Here is a 21,593-nt window from a genome sequence, read left to right on the forward strand (position 1 = left end):
TTTTAACGAACTGGGTTAACACGGCCTTTACAGATTCTAAATATAGATTTGCGTTTCTGTTTGTTAGTGGTAATGTCAGAAAAGTAAAGATTATTTTCTTACAGTGAGACTTTGGAATCACTAAAATAATAACTATAGACTTCTAAAACACATGATACTGGTGATGGTTATATTTGTTAACGTGTAAAATTTGCGTAGTTTTCGTATTATAATTAGTTCTTGCATGATTTTGAAATTAGTTTTTATTATTCAAGTAATCTATTTCGATCAATGCAGCAGAATTTTTTTTTGATAGAATATTGGAGCTGAGATTTCATATTAAGTGATAAAATGAAATTCTCCGATATATGCTTTTCTAGAAATACATTTTAGAAAGTAAAATTGAAAAAAAATATTGATCAATCAGTATTCACTATACGGTTGCTAAAGATAAACAATCATTGAATGTAATTTACTAGAACAATTTTCATATGATTATACTAAAATATAATTGTACTGACACTTGTGTCCAATGAATATTTTATTAGAACCATAGAAAATGGAAATTAGGAATATGTCAAACAGACAACAACTCGACCAAAGAGCAGATAGCAGCCGAAGCTCACCAATGGGTCGTCAATGCAATGAGAAAATCCCGCACCCGGGGTGGACCTCAGCTGGCTCCCCGAACAAAAATATGTACTAGTTCAGTGAAAATGGATGTCATACTTTATATACTCCAAAACATATAAATGAACTAAAATTTAAAAAAAACATACAAGACTAAAAAAGGCTTCTGTCTTGGGACTGATCACTATATCTATTATTTGATCCTTTATTCGTACTTTTAACGGTAGTAAAATTTCGTGAAACGTGTGATTGACGATGTTTGCCAAATTTCAGAAAAATATAAGAATTGTATTATAGATAATGAATTTGAACAACTAAAATAAACCTACAATACTAAATTTTATCATAGAATGTAAAGAATTCCTCCTGGTTATTTATTACGAACAAGTAAGTTGATCTCCGATTTTATATACTATCATGATTATCACATAGATTAAAATCTATTGAAGATGAGAACCATTTTACAATAAGTTGTCCTTTATATAGCGAACAGAGAACATCATTATTGGATATAGAAAACAGTTTGTGTACTAATTTTAAAGAATTACCCAATGAAAAAAACATAATATATGTCTGGCTGTTCACAAATGAGCATTTACCAACTTTGTAAGTGCCTAGGAAATGATAATATTCAGTCTGTTGATACGAGATCCAGGTGGAAACAAAATATATAAAGGATATTTCATTATTATGGAATATTTTGTAATAGTTAAATGAAACACGGCATGTGTGAGACACTGATCCTGTCCATAACATAATAGGAATATGTTAAGTTCTTGTTTTTATTTTTTGCCAATCATATTGTGCATATAGTTGGTGTGGAATAATGCACATCATAGGTTCTAGATTTCATTCTAGCATTTCTCATCTATTTATCTCATAACTTTATTATTATCTTTATTCATATGTCCATGAACTTTTTTATATTTTTATTCTTAACATTTGAATATGCTTCGTGATGTAGGAGATTTTTTGCATTTACCTTTAATATTATATATTTTCAAGGAGGTCAATTTTGTATTTCAAAATAGCGCTTTTTTGTTATCTTTTCTAAAAGCCTACCCCAAAAAATGCTTACTTTTTAAATTTTAAACTATTATATATCAGTTTAACAGGCAAACATAAGATACAGTATGAATGCACTTTTTGTTAAGCTTCTTTTTGCCGATGCAATTTCAGGGGAAATAAATCTTTATTTACAACCTCTCGTTGCAACGGTTACTTGCAACGGTTTGTTGAAAGTATAATCGAGAACACGCAATATTGTTTGATATGAATAGGTAACATATCTACATGAAAGTTATACCAAGTTGTAGCTAAAAATCATCTAAATACGTTTACTAATGATTCATGAAACATACATTGACATTAAGGGCATATATGAATTAATTTCAAAAGTTCAATGACGGCTCCCAGTTCGTACTACGATCTACTACGGTTGGTACCGTAGCAAATCGGGAAACCTCTAGTAGGAACAAAAAGAAGTTAGCAATATCATTTTAATTTTAACTTACCTTTCCGCTATACAGATGATTTTCTCTAACTAAATATTTCTAAAATTTGGTGACTATGTTGAACTCATCTATCTTATCAAACTAGAGATAAAGGATACAACAGATACAGTAAAGTTTGCTTCATATCTTGACTAACATAGACAATGACAATGAGGGTCGGTTGAAAACAAAGCTTTCAGACAAAAGAGATGATTTCAGCTTCACAACTGTTAACTTTCCATTTGTATGTAGTAACATTCTAGTAGCACCTGCATACAGAGTATGTATCTCCTAATTGATGCGATATTCCCGGACTTGTATTTTCCATCAAGATTTCCTTGGTAGAGGATTGCTGCTCACAAGGAAGCTAGAAACCCAAGAGTTCAAAATGGTGAAGTTGAAATCAACCCTTCGTAAATTTTACGGACGCCATCACGAGTATGTTGACTGTTACGGAATATCCGTTTCACAGTTGATATCGGATATGTCTCTAATGTCGTAACTACAATCCCGTTCACTTTCCAAGGATTTGACTTTCCGAATTGTACTATTTGACGGGTTTATAATTACTTTTTTTTACCATGGCGTTGTCACTTTTTATTTTTGATCTATGAGTTTGAATTTCCCTCTGGTATTTTCGCCCCTCTTTTACACAAATAAACTTTTTCCATATATAGTAAGATTGTTTACTTTTTTACATTTTTCTAAATATTTATGAACACATACATCAACTTTAGACAAACACTGTTGAATTTCTAGGAGTTTGAAATTTCCTTAATGGTTCGATTTTCCATAGCATTGTTTTAGCTGTGTGTAGCTCCTCACCACAGCCCATTTTTCCCAATCCATACAAGGATCAACTGGAGTATACGGAACAAATAGTTCCCAGTTGAGCATTATCAATGAGTAAATCGGGCATTATTAGATTAAGAAATAATTCATGGAAGCCATAGATTTGTTGGAAATTTACACATGGCCTGGGCCGTGATATTCGAATTTTATAAAATTAACGAATATCACGGCCCAGGCCATGTGTAAATTTACAACAAATCTATGGCTTCCATGAATTATTTTGATTCTAATAGGACAAATACGATCATTAAAAAACTGAAGCGATGATGGGTATACACCGTGTGTGTGGCTGTTCTATTTTACCCACTGTTCGATAAATGTAAAACAAATTTAATAAACCTGCACGAATGATTTCTTAACTAACCGCTAGAAAAAAAATGTGATTCCTTTTGTTACTTCTCAGTAAACCCAACATTTGCAATTTTAAATTTACATTTTTTATCGTAAGCTACCGTCAAATTCACTGTTGACATGTTGTAACCAAGGAGCCGCCATGTTGACTTGCTGAAATCAGTAAATGTGCGAATAATGCAATAGAACAGAAAACAAGCAACACCTACCTCAATAATTTATTTTAATGCAATTGTATCCGAGTTTAGAAGGTAAACGCAATAGAAAAACCTACAGCTTTGACGTTTTCATACGTATGACGTCATGTTTTGAAATGACGTTAATGCGCCAAAATCATTACTGGAATTTCGCGGAATTTTAATTTATTTTGTTTTTGTCCATTTTTCCGTTCTCTAATGTGTAAATTCTTTTTGTTATGCGTCAGAATCAGAATAAATGTTCTGTAGGGTTTTATTCAATTGTAATTGTTAATACAACGAAATCCACAACCGTTTACACATAGGTAACGATACATGTGGATTTACGTGGGAGGCATATTTAAACAGCCATTTGTGTACATCTTGGAGTCTGCGCTAAGTATAGATATATCGAGAATTTTATCACGGTGTTGTTTACAAAGCGAAAGAAGCACGTCATATTCACTGGGGTAAAGCTGATGACCGTAACTGCATTCACGGTCATCCCAAGATGTCGGATGAAAAATTAGGTCAGTTTCTGTATTGTCCGTTTAAGTGTTTCTAAATCATTTTCTTTACAAATCATACATTGAAACGATGTAAATTTATAAAAGAATCACTCGAAAAGCACTAATTTCTTCCGAGAAATGTTCATGAAACGGGAAATTCGATTTGAAAAAATCGTTAAGATGACCGTAAATCATAATCAAAATATTTTCAAGATGACCGTAACATAAAACAAGGATGACCGTGATTGGTAAAAAGATGACCGTAACTTGTAAAGGATGACCGTAATTTGTAAAGACTGACTGTAATTTATATAGGACAACCGTAACTTTTATAGGATGGCCATCAATTCTAAGAAATATCCGTATTGTATTCAAAGCTTTTTTGTTGAGTTTGTCGATCTCAATAAGGGCTCGGTTAGCGGATATAAATATGTTTCATAAATTTCTTTTTTTAAACTATAATATAATTGGCCATATTTAGGATTTATAACAATGATAGTAAATTGCATATTTCTCGTAAACAATGAAATATTTATTGATATCGACGTTAAAATTTTAACACAAATTGACAGCGATACGACGAAAATTTGAAGAAACATGAATGTGTCCCTAGTACACGTATGCCTCATCTACACTATCATTTTCTATGTTTAGTGGACTATGAAAATGGGATAAAACTGTAATTTGGCATTAGAATTAAAAAGATCATACTATAGGGAAAATGTGTTTATTTAACTTGAAGCTGGACAAACAAACAGACGAACGGACGAACGTACGCACAGACCAGAAAAACATAATGCCAATAAATGGAGCATTAAAAACATTAATAATACATACGAATATTTGGTAATCGAGCCCATGTGTATGGTTCCAGAGGAAGCAGATTAAAATCTTAATTTGTCTTGATATATGCAGGCAGAAACACTTTTGAAATCGAAGCTCTGTGTGTATCGAGAAAGCGATAAATGTTAACTGTAATGTTTGATATAGTAACAAAATTTTAAAAAGTTAATAGAAACAAATAAAACGACAATTTTCTTATTTTAAAAACACCATTTGCATAAGTTTTCAATGTATCTATTACATAGTAATGCAAAACAATAAGATATCAAGTCGACGACATAGTTCTTATCGGGGCCTTTTATAGCTGACTATGCGGTATGGGCTTTGTTCATTGTTGAAGGCCTTACGGTTACCTATAATTGTTAATGTTTATGTCATTTTGGTCTTTTCTGGATAGTTGTCTCATTGGCAATAATACCACATCTTCATTTATATATATAGTATCTATAAGTTGGATGTAGAAAATGCATAACCTCCGATTTTTTTTTATCACGGACGGAGAACATATCAATCTTTTAGTTCAGAAATTTTCGTGTCTGCCCTTCCATTATGTGAATTAAGAAAAAATTCCCCAAAACAGGTAACGATTGTATCGAAAAGAGAAAAATCGAGTGCACCTTTTTATGTTAGGGCATGTTTGGGTGTATATTTTGTCTTTAAAACGTACAAAGCAAGAGTATTTTATATAGCATCTCGCTTCAGATTCTATCATTATTATATATCAAAGCTACAGGTTGCCTTTATAACGTAAACAAATGACAGTACGAAAAGATGAAATATATGGGTCAAGTGAGATACCTATCTAATGAATCACAAAAACAGAGTAGGTGTTCGAATAGCTATTTTTTCTAAAAGTACTTGACGACAGTCTTTTAATTTGGATGATGAAAATGGATATCTTCGAAAAAATATGATTTTCTTGTGTGTGATAACTAGGGTTTATAATCTTCAACCACTAAAATTGTTTAGTCTGCCCTTCCACGAAATATTTAATTAGAATTTTTTTAAATGCTTAAGAATTTTCAAAAATTCCATCTGACATCCGAACAGACAATATTTTTAAGTTGAACCAATGCAGACAAGATCATTAACTAATGCTCATTAGCTAGTAGATACATTTGTCTTTTAAAATATAACTGACACATAACGATCGATCGTAATGGTGCTATGTGGATAAATTTATCAGTTTTCAAGAGCAAAATTGGCAGAGTGTCATCCCTACAATGGCTTCCATTTCTACGATTGTGAGCATGAACTGGCGTAATGGGGAGATAATTTTGAAGAAGTAGAATCATGACTGTATGAATAACATTTCTGTATACATTGTATATACAAATTGACAACGTTCCGCCTTGTGATACGCTTTTCGTACAATACTATATTTTAAGGATCTACTTTGCTGGAGCTCACCTTCACTAGTTTATTCGAATGATATTTTCAAAATATTTCTGTTATTTTATTTGCACGACAAAATGAAAGACGATATAATATCAATGGGTGTACGTGCAATTTTTTGGCATTTTTAAAAATGTGTATTTATTATGTCATTAAAAGGAATCCCAGAAACAAACAAAAAATCTTTTGTCGAGCAGTTGAACTGTGCACAGCATTTTTTTCATTATGCTTGTAAGGTGTCATTTTATCGCGCTTTTGTAGCATGTTTTCCCTTCCTGTTCATTTGCATGTCTTTTGGCAAATTCATTTTAAAATTTAAACCCTCTACTGTAAAAAAAAGATACACTTATGGTAATCTTTGCATTTGAAGCACGTCTTATTTTCTTCTACCTATAGAATAAAACTCTCATATTAATATGTGTATACCAACACGATTAATCATTTGATACAAAAAGATGGTTATATAAATACGGATATTTCTTAGAATTGAGGGTCATCCTTTAAAAGTTACGATCATCATTTACAAATTACGGTCATCTTAAAAGCAGTTACGGTCAGCCTTGTTATGAATCGCTGATTCTGTTACGGTCATCTCGATTGTGATTTACGGTCATCTTGGTGATTTTTTCAAATCGAATTTCCCGTTTCATGCACATTTCTCAGAAGTAATTAGTGATTTCCAAGTGATTCTTTTATAAATTTACATCGTTTCAATGTATGATTTGTAAAGAAAATGATAAAGAAACACTTTAACAGACAATACAGAAACTGACCTAATTTTTCATCCGACATCTTGGGATGACCGTGAATGCAGTTACGGTCATCAGCTTTACCCCAGTGATATTAGAATTATAAATAAAAACACTTACACATCTACATATCTCAACATCGACGCATTGACACATCGACACATTGACATATGGACACATCTTTTTTTAACAAATTTAGCCGTCAAACCAGAGCATGAATAAAACGAGCATTTCTTAGACAGTGAACTGTTCAGAGATTCTTCACTATCCTGCAGGATCAAAGTCGAATAATCAGCAAACTGGCTGAGTAAAAATTCAAAGATTTTAATCTTCATTCCATTAAATTGTGCTTTCATATTTTATTGATGAACTAAGCAATTCAAAACATAAAATAAAAAAGGTTAGGTGATAACGTATCCTCTTGTAGTACCCCCACCATCTAGAACAAATCAGATAGATCGCCATTATTTTGAATACAACCATTTTGAATTATAGTGGTGTGAACGACTTTTATGTCACAAAAACCTAGAAATATCAAAGCTTCGGATATAAAGTTTCGATCCAGAGAATCGAAAGCTTTTCAAAAATGTAACAAGACAAGCAAGCCAGGAATATCTTCCTCGTCTTCTTTTTGTAAAAGGTCACATATAAGTCGTGTACACTTACCAATATATAAGCCTTTTATAATTATTCTTTTACAAAAAAAACTTTGTGGTCAAACCATCCAAACCAGGAGATTTTCCTTTCTTTTATTTTTTAAATACATGATATCTGAGCTTTTTAGTATCCCCTCTAAATCAATGTTTTGTCTATCAGAAAGAAAAAAGTTAGTCCTGTGAATATCATTTATAAACGTTTTCTTTGATGTATAGAGATTCTTATTAAAAAGTCTCTTTTTTTGCTGGATAAGCTATAGTTTCCCCACTATCTAAAAATAAATTTTTGTATTACGGTACATTTATAGTAGCTCCGGGCTCATTGTTTCTTTTTCAAGAATCAACACTTATCCATTGTATATCTATACACTGAATACATATATGTATCAATAGAAAAAAGGTCTTCCATTTATTGGAAAACACCGTTTGAAACTTACATGTAGATATACGAGGTCACAAAGATCACATCTGACACGTGTACAAAATAATAGGCTCTCTTGACACTGTATCAATTAAAAATTGACGTAAAACAATCATACAATGTGTATAAATATTCAAAAATATGGATATAGGTTTTCAAAGTATGGCCACGGAGAACAAAGTTGTTATCGAACTACAAGGGTCTCTGCCTGACACATCTGATGATACAAGTCCAAGCGAGTTGAGTAAGAGAAAGAAAGTGGTAGATTTATTTTGCAGACACAAATTAGTGGTAAGTATGCTATTAGATACAAATGTCGTTGTTCAATTAAGAGCAAGTTCCAGGTCTTCATTTCCAATGGAGTTAAATTGTATTGTTCACGCTCAAAAAAATATTCTGTATGTTACAGATCAATCAAAGTGATGTAAGATAAGAATGAAACACTATGATTGATAATGTTTTATTCCGCTTGAACGATTAATTAATTGTTACTTGCTTAAAGTTTACCAGAATAATTGGAGTACCTACGAAATAGACAAAAAACTATATATTTTACACTTCTATTTGACTCTAGTGTAAGTGCATGAACAAATAGACCACCAGAAATATTTACATTAAAAAGTGTACGGAAAAATCTGACGTAGTACTATCGCATGAAGAAAAATGAAACAAAACCGTAGCTTTTATGATAATTTAAGTATTTCTAACAATTTCAATTCTTTATTAACCAACCCATTAAAATGTAGGTAGGGCAATCTGACCTATGCTGTACGCTTCATTGGACTATTTTCTTTTATATCATCATGTTCTCAATACATTACGGTAATCATTACGATTTCTTTATTCAATTATGCAAATTTTAACCAAAAATAATTAATACTCTGTTAAAACATGAGGAATTGTATCAAACTAAAAAGAAAACCATAAAGTATTTTTTTTTTTAACTGGATTTTTAAAGGATAATTCGGTTGAAGATGTGGAGATTTAAGGCGGCCTGTTATGAAAATAAACACGTATTATTACAGCCTTTTTGTCATCACAGACTGTTTCCTTCTATCGAAAAACCTGAAAATCATAAACAGGCTTTTCTTGGATTAGAATATATAAATAGAGGTATTTGTTTTATTAACTTATCTAGTATGATCAACAAATCTACCACCTATAGACAAATATCTCCATACTTTGATAATACAGAACCATATTTTTTTGAATGAAGCATCTAGTTTTAGATAAGTTCTTTATGGCTGTTTCATTATATCGTTGAAGACATATCTAAAGAAAGGACATACTTATTTTCCTCCATCTATAATAGACTGAAAACAGTGTCATCATGTCATTAAATACGATTTGTCTGTCTGCTGTTAAAATTGGTGTAACTGTAAAAAAATTGATTTAGAATCTCTAGACAGTTATTTGAATAACATAATGAATACTGTATATATTCATAAAGTTGAGAATGGTAATTGTGAATATTTCAAGGAAACAACAACCCGACCAAAGAGCAGACAACAGCCGAAGTCTACCAATGGGTCTTTAAAGCAGCAAGAAAATGCTGCATCCGGAGGTGTTCTTCAGCTGGTCACTAAATAATATTGTGTACTAGTTCAGTGAAAATAGACGTCACACTATACTCCAGGACATATAAATACACTATAATATATAAATAGACTAACAAAGTCCAGAGTCTCCTGACTTTTGACAGGCGCAACAATGCGACGGGTTTAACATGTTTTGTGAGATATCACTCCTCCCCATATACCTCTATTCAATGTAGAATAAAGAAATACATAACAATATGCACAGTTAAACTCAGTTAAAACGTCCGATTTCAGAATAGGCAACAAAAGAAACTGTTTAGTACGATTTCAGATATGGTAACAAAAGAAACTAAGCAAAATGACAGTGATAAATACATGAACAAAGGACTACAAGCAGTTACTGACACACCGTCTCCAGACCTCAATTAAACTGATTGAAAGATAATGTAGTCATCATATGAAGATCAAGTACAATCCCTCCCGTTAAGTGTTTAGTATCATACCGTCATAAAATATATGTGAAGAACATAACCAGTATCATGCCAACAACTTGTTTTGAATATATGTGTGTATTTCCGATGTAAAGACCCTATTGAGTGAATCAATATCAAAATATGATAACTTGACAACAGTATCGTAACTAAATAATTTCCGAATAAGTCTGTTCAAAGGTTTCGTTATCTTTTTGTTATGTGAATGCCGACAATTTTTTGCTTTGGAAAGAATATCACCATAAAACATTGGACGTGAAATACCTGAAAGTATATGATGTCTGCATGATGAATTAATTGCAATACTCATAGAAGAAGCCCCTTTATCAATACTGAACGAATAACAATGAGACAAAGAACAACGATCAAGAGTTGTTCACGTATTTTCTTAACTATGTTGAAGTTCTTCCTTTAATCACAAAGTGATTAAAAATTAATCTAGTGTTGTTTTACTTTGTCTGTTGTTAATTGTTATTCACAAATACCAAAATTAAAATACAACAGACTTTCTGTATATTATACTCATTTGTGTCGAGGTTCCATCCTCTGTTTTTCATTTTACAACTTATACAAAAACAATCCTTTGAATTAAACATACATTTTATTACACCAACTTTACATTTTCATGACTAGAATATACATTTTTACTTTGTGGCATTACTTTGGTTACAGATTATTCTATAATATTTTTTTGAGGCGCCAGGGTGACTACCGATTACTTCTACACAATGGCTATCAGCTGACCTATGTTGCCATAGTGTCATAAAACCCCTGATAGCTAAACACGGTTACACCACCACCTACCATGGGGAGGGACCGGGGAAAACACTCGTATTACCAATGATCCAGTTATTAGTGCCCACCTTTTGGCAGGTGTAGGCCTCCCCTCTATATGTTGAGGTGGAGGAGATCCCAGAAGTATCCATCTATAGACCCCACCGTTACCACTAACCACATTTTCAGTACCTGCAAATTGTAGAACTTGTCAGGTCCAGAGCAAGGGCCGAGTGAAATATTCCCCGAATCATTACCAGTCTCCCTTAACTACCACATGAGAGCCCAAGTCAGCTACCAAATCTGACTTGGGTTCTCACCTCCACAGAATTTTCATTATTGAATCATTGGAAAAGTTGTTTTTGTTGTGCGTTGGAAAGACTAAACCCCCTTTTATATTATTTAAGAAAACCTGATTTCCAGTTTGTGACAAATGAGTTCCATCTGTTCTGTATAAAGACAGTTCACTTGCCCTAATGTTCTCTTGATATATAACTTTCTCCCATTTTCTATTACAAAGTTGTTGACCACTGAATTCACTCTTTTTGTCTTCTGTTCGATTATTGTACCCGCATTCAAGGGTGCAAAATGCCAGTCCCAGGTTGTTCCTACCATATTTCTTCGCCTCCACGTTGGCACAATGAACAAGGGAACTTCCAACAATTCATAAAATCTTGGGACCTGTGAAAACCTGTAGCTTGTTAGCCTCCTAAAACTAGATAAATTGCAACATAATATAACGAGAATAAGCATGCGATTTCTATCTGCCTTTTTTCATAATTACCTCCTCTGAGACCCCTGTCTGGCTAGTTCCATGGCTCCCCCAATTCTAAAACTATGTGACCTAAAATGAACTTTACTAATATGAAGAAAATGTAAAGCTTTGATTGAATTAAACCAGATTATTGAAATATAAAATTTTTATAATCTCTATTATATTCATGAACGATGTCCTCGAATATCTCATTTTGAAAACAAATATAAAATTGATAATAGGGTCCATGATATACCCATTTCTAAAATAAAAAACATGAACTCCACAATTACTCGCATAGCGGTTTGTGTTCTTTCCGGCAGAAAAGGCATCCAATAAGGAAGTGATGGTGTGACGCTTACACAACACAGAAGTTCTTCATAACGAAGTTATCATATCGTCTCCATTCAGGTCGTATACTCCACATATAGTCAAATTGTAACCAATCATATTCCTGCCACTTAAAAGCTTAAGGCCTCTTCCGAACATTTGCAAGTCCAGACTATGTTACGTAAATTAAACAAACAAACATATAAATTCCGTATCTAGTAAGAGTTCTACTAATATGTCAGTGCTTCTAACTACCTCCCTAAATACTATCAAAGAACTTGTTATTAACTTTTGTAATAAAGAATATCCAAATCATGGTATTAATTATTTTTGGAGTGTTGAAAATTCCTTAGAGGTTTTAGATTAAGTAAGTGCTTTTGGTGGTCCTTTTAATTTTGTTTATAGTTATCATTTTCTACTCTCTACACTTCACTTCAACACAAACCTATCAAGAAAAAGTGTTCATATTTATTTTTATTATTCATAATTTCTTTTGAAAAATCCCTTTTCAAATTTATTTGCTGTTACTCGTTTGTAGCCTTTTTCTGTAACGTAAAAAGGAAAGTATGCTAGATAAACTTACTGTAAATGTGAAGATATGATTGAAGCTTTAAATTTTCTCCTGGACAATATATATGTATGTTTCGGCGATAAAGTGTATCGACAGGTAGTAGGTACTCCTTTGGGCACTAACTGCGCCCCTTTAATAACAGATGTATTCCTGCATTGCGATGAATCTCAGTTTATGGCCAAACTCAATAAAGACACGTCATTATTACATTTGGTTGATACATTCAACAATACCGACCATTATCTTGATGATATTATTTCGTTAAACAATCCAGAGGTCTCTAAATATACTGCCAATAAATAAACTCATCATAGAAACCAGAATCTCGTCTCACTATTTAGTATATTCCTTGATTAGTGTTTTGTATGACGATACATTTTCACTTCTGTTCTCGTTCTATGAACAACAAAATTATTACTATACTATATATAAAAATATTAATTTTCGCGAACCATTTAGGTCACGGAAATTCCAAAATATGGCATCAGTAAGGAGAGTTGTACAAACAATGTAAATACACAGAACCCCATCTAAACTTGCTTTAGCTAATAGTATTCATCTTTTTCTATTTTATATGTACAAACAACATTCCATTTTTCTATAATTTCGATTAAAAAATTCCAAAATCTGAGTTAAAATAGGTCGAATGCCCCAAATAAACGTTGTCTGATTGGTTGAAGTACTGTGGCGTCGATGATAAGCATAGAAAGCCTCGATGTAAAGCACACGCTTCACAGGAATAAGGAGAGTTTTACAAATAATGTGAATACACAGATCCTCCATCCTATTTATGTTTTCCTGAAAATGTTGCAGTGTTCATCATTTCTGTTTTGATTCTGCTAACAACATTCCATTTTTTCTATAATTCCGATTTAAAGATGTGGAAACCCGTAATAAATATAGATGGCCTCAATGATTTAAAAGCTACGCTAAAAATTCCGTTAATACGACCAACAAATGGAAGTTTTTAACGACCTTGACTGGCAATACAGTTAATACGACCCTGAGTTCAACCGGGGTTATATAAACCGATTCACAAATAGTTCTCCTTGCGCTCAAATGTAATTCTTAGTGAAGTATACGGGTAAATTCGTTTACGGAAATTATACACACTTTATCATTAATATATTACCAGGCTTTGCATATTCACGTTTTTTTTTATGCTCAACTTTAGTCAAATTCAATTCTATACATTTTTTTTACGTAAAGCAATAGGAGTAAGAATATTATTTCGCGCCAATTTAACCAGCATCACCACCACCATCAAAATTATTTACCGTTGTCTTTGTGAAATTTCTGTTATATAGTTTATTAATTAGAGAAATTTTGGTAAGTATTACTTATTAATGTTAAGGTTCTACTGATGTGCTTCTCTAGACCTTTTTGACGGTCAGTTTTATCCCATTTATCTCAATATTATCCCCGATGACAAAAATGTCAACCCGACCTATTCGTGTCAAAAGTGAAAATCGATCTATTTGATGAACTAATTTCTTCATAAACTGTACATGCATTATTTCTGTATTATTTGATAACCAATCACATTCACGTTGCATGTTTGCATACTAATGGGTTATGTATTAGTGGATTGTAAGGGCGATGCAACATGTGAGGTCTGCGCGATCACGTGACATTATTATTTGTAAACAAACATGCTCCCCGTGTAACACGTGTCTGAATTATCCTTTCAAAGTGTTATGAATCTTTCAATCACTATTTTATGGTATATTTTTCTGTTTGTAGGTTTGCATATCAGTAGTCAAAGTGAATTAGACATAGTTCTGAGTATTGTGGGTTTTGTTTTTGTTTTAATTAAAAGGTAAGTCTACATAACTTCATAAGTCATTATTTAACTCTGAGACTACTATAACACATTATAGTAGTCTCAGTTTAATTGAAGTCTAAAAAGATGACTCAACTTTCCCTCTTATTCTCCCTCTATTTTTGAAACCTGCATACCAAATGAAAGGGCATTTGCTCCCCTTCCCTGTCATTTCCCTTTAAATTTGCTCAAAAGTCATAGTCCATTTACAGTAATGGCTGATTTGTGATTTTACCATCTTAACTGCAATTTTCATATTGAACATATTTGACCATTCAGTATGAGTTCCAATGTATTTTTTGTCTTATATGAAGGAGGTTTTAGGTCATGTTTTCCTAAACACCTTATTGCTATTTGTCTGTCTGGATTGTTAAAACCACAAATTCAAATATCGATGAATATGCAAGTTTTCAACAATCCAGGAGAATTGACATCCACGAAAAATATAGGAATCCACAGTAAGATTTAGGTTTTGATAAATTTTGGAAATGACATTAGGAAGTTATAAAACTTTATTCTTTGAATATGTTTCAAGCATATTACATGCATGCTCGGCACCGCTTTTTATCAGGAATTTTATAATTTATGTCTTAAAATTCGGGTTTTTTCCATTATAATAGGTGGATTTTTAAGTTAATGAGAAAAATGCTTTGTTCACTAATTCAGCAATGCTTTAACTGTTGTGAATGTGAGCTCCCTTCGGCTATTATTAGAATCTAGATTTACATCATTCATTTTCAATGTAAGAGTTCTCCTTTCATTCAAAAGGTAGATTTCCATGTTGGTTGGTCACTTGACTAGAAACTGCATTCAGTGATATTGTTTGTCTCAATTTAGCCTGAATTTCAGATTTTTCCTAATTACCAATCACTAAAATAAATGTCATTTAATACGTACATGTATTAAATACATGTAGCATTGTATGTAACTATCATATTCATATTTGTATTTGACATTATGAAAGTACTATTGAGATCCAGGAATCTGACTTGAATAAACAGTGTTTGTAACACACATGGTTTTATCCGTTTCTTTCCCTTCCCTTAAAAGTATCTTTCAGTTTGAAACTACCTGACAATCATACTGAGTTCACACTCAATTTGAATTGGATTGCATTGACATAAACTAATTTGAATTAGTTTAATTCACATTTGAAACGGTTTACATTAACAAACACATAGTTCAAATGCGAATCGAATGCAAGTGAATTGTTTGTTTATCTATGGTCAACATGTTGGTGTATGACTATACCACTTTTAACAATTTTAAGAAACATTGTTGAATTTTATTTATGGAAGCTTACTTTTCATTTATATAAATTTAAGATTAATATTTCTGAGGTTATGTATTGTCTCTACTTATAAAGGGGGAGGATTCCCAGTTATTTAATATATTAAATTGTATTCAGGCACGTAGCTCCCTATATGCCAACACGCAACTGCGTGCATATCAATTCAGCATGCAAAAAAATATCAAAATAAAAATTTATAGCATTCGGCATGCAAAAAAAAAGTCAAAATAAAAATTTATAGCAGTCGGTACGCAAAAAAAAAGAATGTCAAAATAAAAATTTAAAGGAAACACAAATATGTTGTTTATAATAAACAAATCATTTAAAAATTGTATGTTTTTCGAATATCATAAATACAGTTGTGAAAATGAATAATCAGTCCCTTGCTTTAATGAAAATGAAAAATCTTGCTTCACTACTGCAGAAAATGAATAATTTGTCCTCTTAGATTACAAAAATAAAAAACCGATCTAAAACAAATCCGCCTGCCCCCTCCCCCAGAATATCAAATGGTCGACCCCTAAGTCTATATATAGGATTTTTTTCTGCGACAAGTGCCTCAAACCATGTATTAAGATTTTTGGATAAAGGACCACAATAGGTAAAAGTCCAATTTAATATTAAATGTTTTAAGTTCTTAGACTACATTCATTCTGTGTCAGAAACCTATTCTGTTTTGACTATTTGATCACAACCCAAAATCAGAGCTGTATCAGGCTTTAATGTTGTGTCCATACTTGCCCCAAGTGTTCAGGGTTCGGCCTCTGCTGTAGTATCAAGCTGCGCCCTGTGGAGCATCTGGTTTATTTGAAGGGTAGATGTTCCCGACCTGTTAATTAGTGGAATTGTGAATCAGGCCATTACTCTTCTCAATTGTATTAATGCATACTTTTCATGTTCAGACAGTTTCCCTCATTTTTGAAGGCTGTTTGGTTGCCTATAATTGCTTTGTCATTTGAACATTTGTGGGTAGTTGTCTTATTGGCAATCTTATTAAACATATTTTAATTTTATACGTATCCATCCTTCAGAAAAGTTGTTCCAAATGTAATGAATCCCCTCCAGGCTTGCCTTTATCTTCATTGGAACAATTTTTGGGATACGATTGCTTTCAAACAATCTGTAGACTTATACTGGTGGCTCAGAGCATTGCCCTCACGTCAATCGTTTTATTCTAAACATTAAGGAACATCTCAGATTCTTATGATTGTCTTGCTTTAAAAGGTAAAAACAAACAAAGGGATTGAACTTTAACAACTTTCCTATAATGTTCTTTTCATAATCTTCATGTTTGATAATTCCCTTGACTTATATGCGTGTTTTTAACAACACGGAAAATCAGAATTAAGCAGTATTTATATTTAGTGTTTTTATAAATTTAGAAACACGTTAGAGGGAACTCCCAGTTTTGATAAAATGCGAGAGTTCTCTGAATTCTGATAAATCTATTTCTGTCATATAAGAACTGAAGTGGAGTTTTTCTAAGAGCAATCTGCTCTTTGATTTTTTTGGGGGGAGGGTTCCAAACCAGTTGTTTATAAGTTGCAAATCAGGCCATTACTTTTCTTAATTTAATTGTTGCTTACTTAACATGTCTAGACTGTTTCTTTCTCACTTTTTAAGGCTGTATGGTTGCCTATAATTACTTTGTTATTTTAACCTCTGGAAAGCTGTCTCATTGGAAATTATACCACATATATACAGATTTTTATATGGATTGTAGACCTGAAAAAGATTTTCAAAGTTGAATATGCTGCAAACTTCAAACAACCTACTACTTATTTACCATGCATTTCTATCATGAAACTTTGGATCAGAACTATATATAAGTGATTTCACCATTTCTTAATATGTGTACTACTATCAATCAACAGAGCAAATGCAAATTATTTTTTTAATATTTGCATATGGTTTCCTTTAATTTCTCAAATCTATTTTATTTGAATTTAGGGAAATAAGTATTATGTATATAAACAAATCTCATGTAGATATATAACATGTACAACAATCAAACATCAACCCACACCAAACTGGCTGTAGTTGAAAAACATCAAAAGGGAAAATACAGTGAAATTTGGAGAATTTATATTATCACATGTACATGCATTTGAAATATATTTAAAATATTTTTTTCAAATTTTTTAGTTTTAGGTTCCACCTAGCTACCATATTAGAAAACTGGGATTTAAACGCTAGTCTATTAGAGGAATATTTCCAGTGGCGAATCCAGAAATTTTCATAAGTGGGGGCCCACTGACTGCCTAAGAGAGGGCCCACTCTGATCATGCTCCAGTGGTTCTCTAAATAATCAACCATTTTTTTCCAGACAAGGGGGAGGGGGGGGCCTCTTAATTCACCTTTGATTTCATTGGTTGTAATTTTTATTTTATCATGAATCAGATTTGAACAGGACTTGGGGAATGAAGATAAATACCGAATGTCAGTTTTAGTCTTATATATGTACTTTAATTTTAGTCTTACATGTATTTATGTGTACATATATCACTGATTCAGTGGCGATGGTGAATAGCTATATATAGACACTGACAAGTCTTAAATAACATTTTATAGTTTTGAATGTTTCTTCATCAGACTAAAATTAGGTCGAGGTATGTTTTTATTTCCAACAGAGGGGCACTCATGCTCAACCTATATCAGTTTGTGCATGAAGCGATTGATAGTTGCCAGACACTGAATGATTATACCACAAATTTGTGAAAGTTTTAATATATATACTTTAAATACGATAAAAAAAAAATCATGTCTTTTTCAGGACTTCTGATCCAACCATGTAGAATGGCATGTTATTGAGATATAGTTCTGGTTGATGGATGTTCATGAAGGACCTGTAGTACAAAGTATATCACTGGATTGAGCTCTCTGTCAAAGTGTATTATTAAAGTGCTTTGCTTTGAGCTCGGTTCATTGTTATGCAATTCATTCTTTGTGAAATAAAGATTTTACAGACACCTCTTATGTACAAGGATGTCTCCAAGTATTATCATTTCTATGTACAATGTAAGTAACAGGGAGATAAAAGCATTTTTGTTTTGTTTGAACCAAACATTATTTGTCCATTGACCAAATTTGTTTTGCTTTCACCAGCTTTGAAGGAGATATTATCAAAGAATTGATAGAAAACAGCACAGAAGCTTACTTTCTAGCTCATCAGGCCCAAGCATCATGTTAGGCATTGTCATTACTAAAAACCAATAAATGTCTTCTAATCTGAGGATCAATTCAACATTTTAAAGTCTTTTACTAATGATACTGACAAGCCACCACAAAGATATACTGAGTGCCAATGAAAACGCCTGATAATTTTTATTTATTTTATATTAGAACTTTGTAAAGTTGGTTGAAAATGACTTTAAAGACAATTGTCGACAACTTTACGGTTGGGTGATTTTTGGAACAAATGCGAAGTAAGGGTTATTTTGAACGGACATAAACCGAGTTCACCGCTTTTCAACATACGCACCATTTTCACGATTTTGTCATTTAAAGCTTGGCTAATGTCATGAATTTTCCCGCCCTTATTGTAAGGAAACTGCAATAAACATCCGAGTAAATGCCAGGACTTTCTGACAACCAGCGACATGCAGTTTCGGGCATGATCCAATGAAGCCTTTCACAGCATACAATAACCCAAATCATCCACAAATTCAACAAAAATGGATCAGTTAATGATAAGCCACATCCCAGGGTTCAAAAAGCAAGAAACGCTCAGCAAAACCGATACATTTGGTCTTTAACATATCCGATATCGACTCTGATGGATGTCCAAAGGTCACGTGAGTTCAATGGTGGTCATGGTAGATCCTATGGAGCAATTTCAGTAAAGCACCATTTGCGCAGAAATTCAACGGTTAAAGAGGACCACAGCCGACATCTAAACGGCCGTCTGGTGTAAATATCGAATTCTGTAGACCAAAAATCATTCATTATGTACCAAAAATCGTCAGTGGTGGTTACATAGACGTTTGGCACCCGCCTTGGCCAAAAGTCGTGCGTTTCCCCAGATTTAGGTCCGATAGAGCAAATTTTGCATCAGATTTGACATGGTTTAGACGATGAAAACCACCACCAATATCATAAAGTCAGCTTGAGTTTGCTTTACAGGACAAGTGGAATAACATTCCTCGAGATCACATTAAACGTCCGGGATGATCAATTCCACGGCGCTGTCGAGATTGCGCTGCACAACGGGGTTGTAACATTTTTAGTTAGGACTGTGATTTGATGATTCAACATTGGATGTTTCGTTTATCTATTTCGCCCGAAAGATGACAATGAAACATTTTTGTTTGATATCGATCTATTGTTAGAATTGTTAATTTTCAAGAACAATTCATTTTGAAAGATTATGATTTCTAATATAAATTTTATTTTTGAAAAAACAAGTGTTGCGTTTTCATTGGCACTCAGTATATATAAATAGAACCATACAAATAGTTAGCAAATACATATAAAAAAAGATGTGATATGATTGCCAATGAGACAATTCTCCACAACAGACCAAAATGACATAGAAATTAACAATTACAGGTCGCCGCACAACCTTCAACAATGAGCAAAGCTAATGCAGCATAGTCAGCTATAAAAGGTCTCGAAATGACAATGTGAAACAATTCAAAGGAGAAAAATAACAGGCTTATTTATGTACAAAAAATAAAGAAAAAACGAATATGTAACACATAAACAAACGACAACCACTGAATTACAGGCTCCTTATATCATGTTCTCAGATATCTCCCAATTAAAAAAAATCACGAAAAATTGAACCTATTATGTGTTGCTCTCCTACCTATAAAATGTATCCAAAATCAAAGATGTGGAACATATTTTATCATAATCATTTGGTAACTAATGCAATTAGTGTCTCTTCCATGCCTGTCTTGAACATAAAAACTAAACTAAATATAAAATAAACAATACTCCTAATGCTCCGGTTGGTTGTCATCGTGCAACACAGTTAATAACACATATAGGAAAATCATAGAACTACATTTATCATAAAACACTGTCAAACATCCAAACATACTATCCACACTCATCTGTGTCCACACTTGTTTATTTTGTAATAAATATTTCCGTACTCCATTGTACACCTTATTACTTTTGTATGTACATTGTGTCATAGATCAAATCGTTTCGTTAATATATCTTGGTTTAGGTAAGCCATTTCAATTGATATTTTATAGGTGTCTTTCTATGTTGTCATGTCATACTATTGTTTAAGGTTGGGTGAAGGTCGGTGCTTATAAAAACTTTTAAACCCGATGAATTTGTTAGCACCTGTCTTAAGTGAGAAACCTGATGTTCAATTGTTGTTGTTTTTTTTAATGTATTGCATAAGTGTTTCTCGTTTCTCGCTTTTTTTTATATAAACATTAGACCGTTTGTTTTTCCTATTTGGGTTGGTTAACACTAGTAATGTTTGGAGCCCTTTATAGCTTGCTGTATGGTGTGAGCCAAGGTTCCGTTTTGAAGGCCGTATTTTGGCCTATAATGTTTTACTTTAAATTCATAAATTGTGACTTGGGTGGAGAGTTGTCTCATTGGCTATCATACCATATCTATATACTGTGGAGAAATGAACATCTATTATTTGAAATTTAAGGTATTTATATTCAGAAACATCAACTATTTGCCTTTTCAGGTATTTTATCTTATTTTAACAGGTACAAAATTAAGTTGAGAAATGCTTCATCCTAGAATTTCAAATGAACAACTGCAAGAATAAACAACTTCCTCTTCTTGTTTGAACTACGTGTAGTTGGTGGATGGTATCGTCCCTGAATGTGTTTACTGCAGACGAGATACAAAGAATGTTCCTCGAGTGAGAACAACACAAACAGCTAAACACATATAATGGTACATGACTTTGTTTGATACTTGGCATCTTTTTTCAATTCATATAGCATTATGCAGATTGAGTTGGAAATTAAAGGTAATATTTGATAAA

The 21,593-nt window shown here is 32.6% G+C and overlaps 1 long non-coding RNA gene across 1 annotated transcript; it reads left to right on the top strand.

Moving 5' to 3' along the window:
- The first annotated feature begins 8,998 nt into the window (after window positions 1-8,998).
- On the top strand, window positions 8,999-21,593 carry LOC143062431 (uncharacterized). Its single transcript, XR_012974745.1, has 2 exons — window positions 8,999-9,167; window positions 21,310-21,593. It is a non-coding gene; the product is annotated as an uncharacterized LOC143062431 (long non-coding RNA).

Source organism: Mytilus galloprovincialis, chromosome 2 (genome assembly GCF_965363235.1).
Source record: "Mytilus galloprovincialis chromosome 2, xbMytGall1.hap1.1, whole genome shotgun sequence".
NCBI classification, from domain to species: Eukaryota; Metazoa; Mollusca; class Bivalvia; order Mytilida; family Mytilidae; genus Mytilus; species Mytilus galloprovincialis.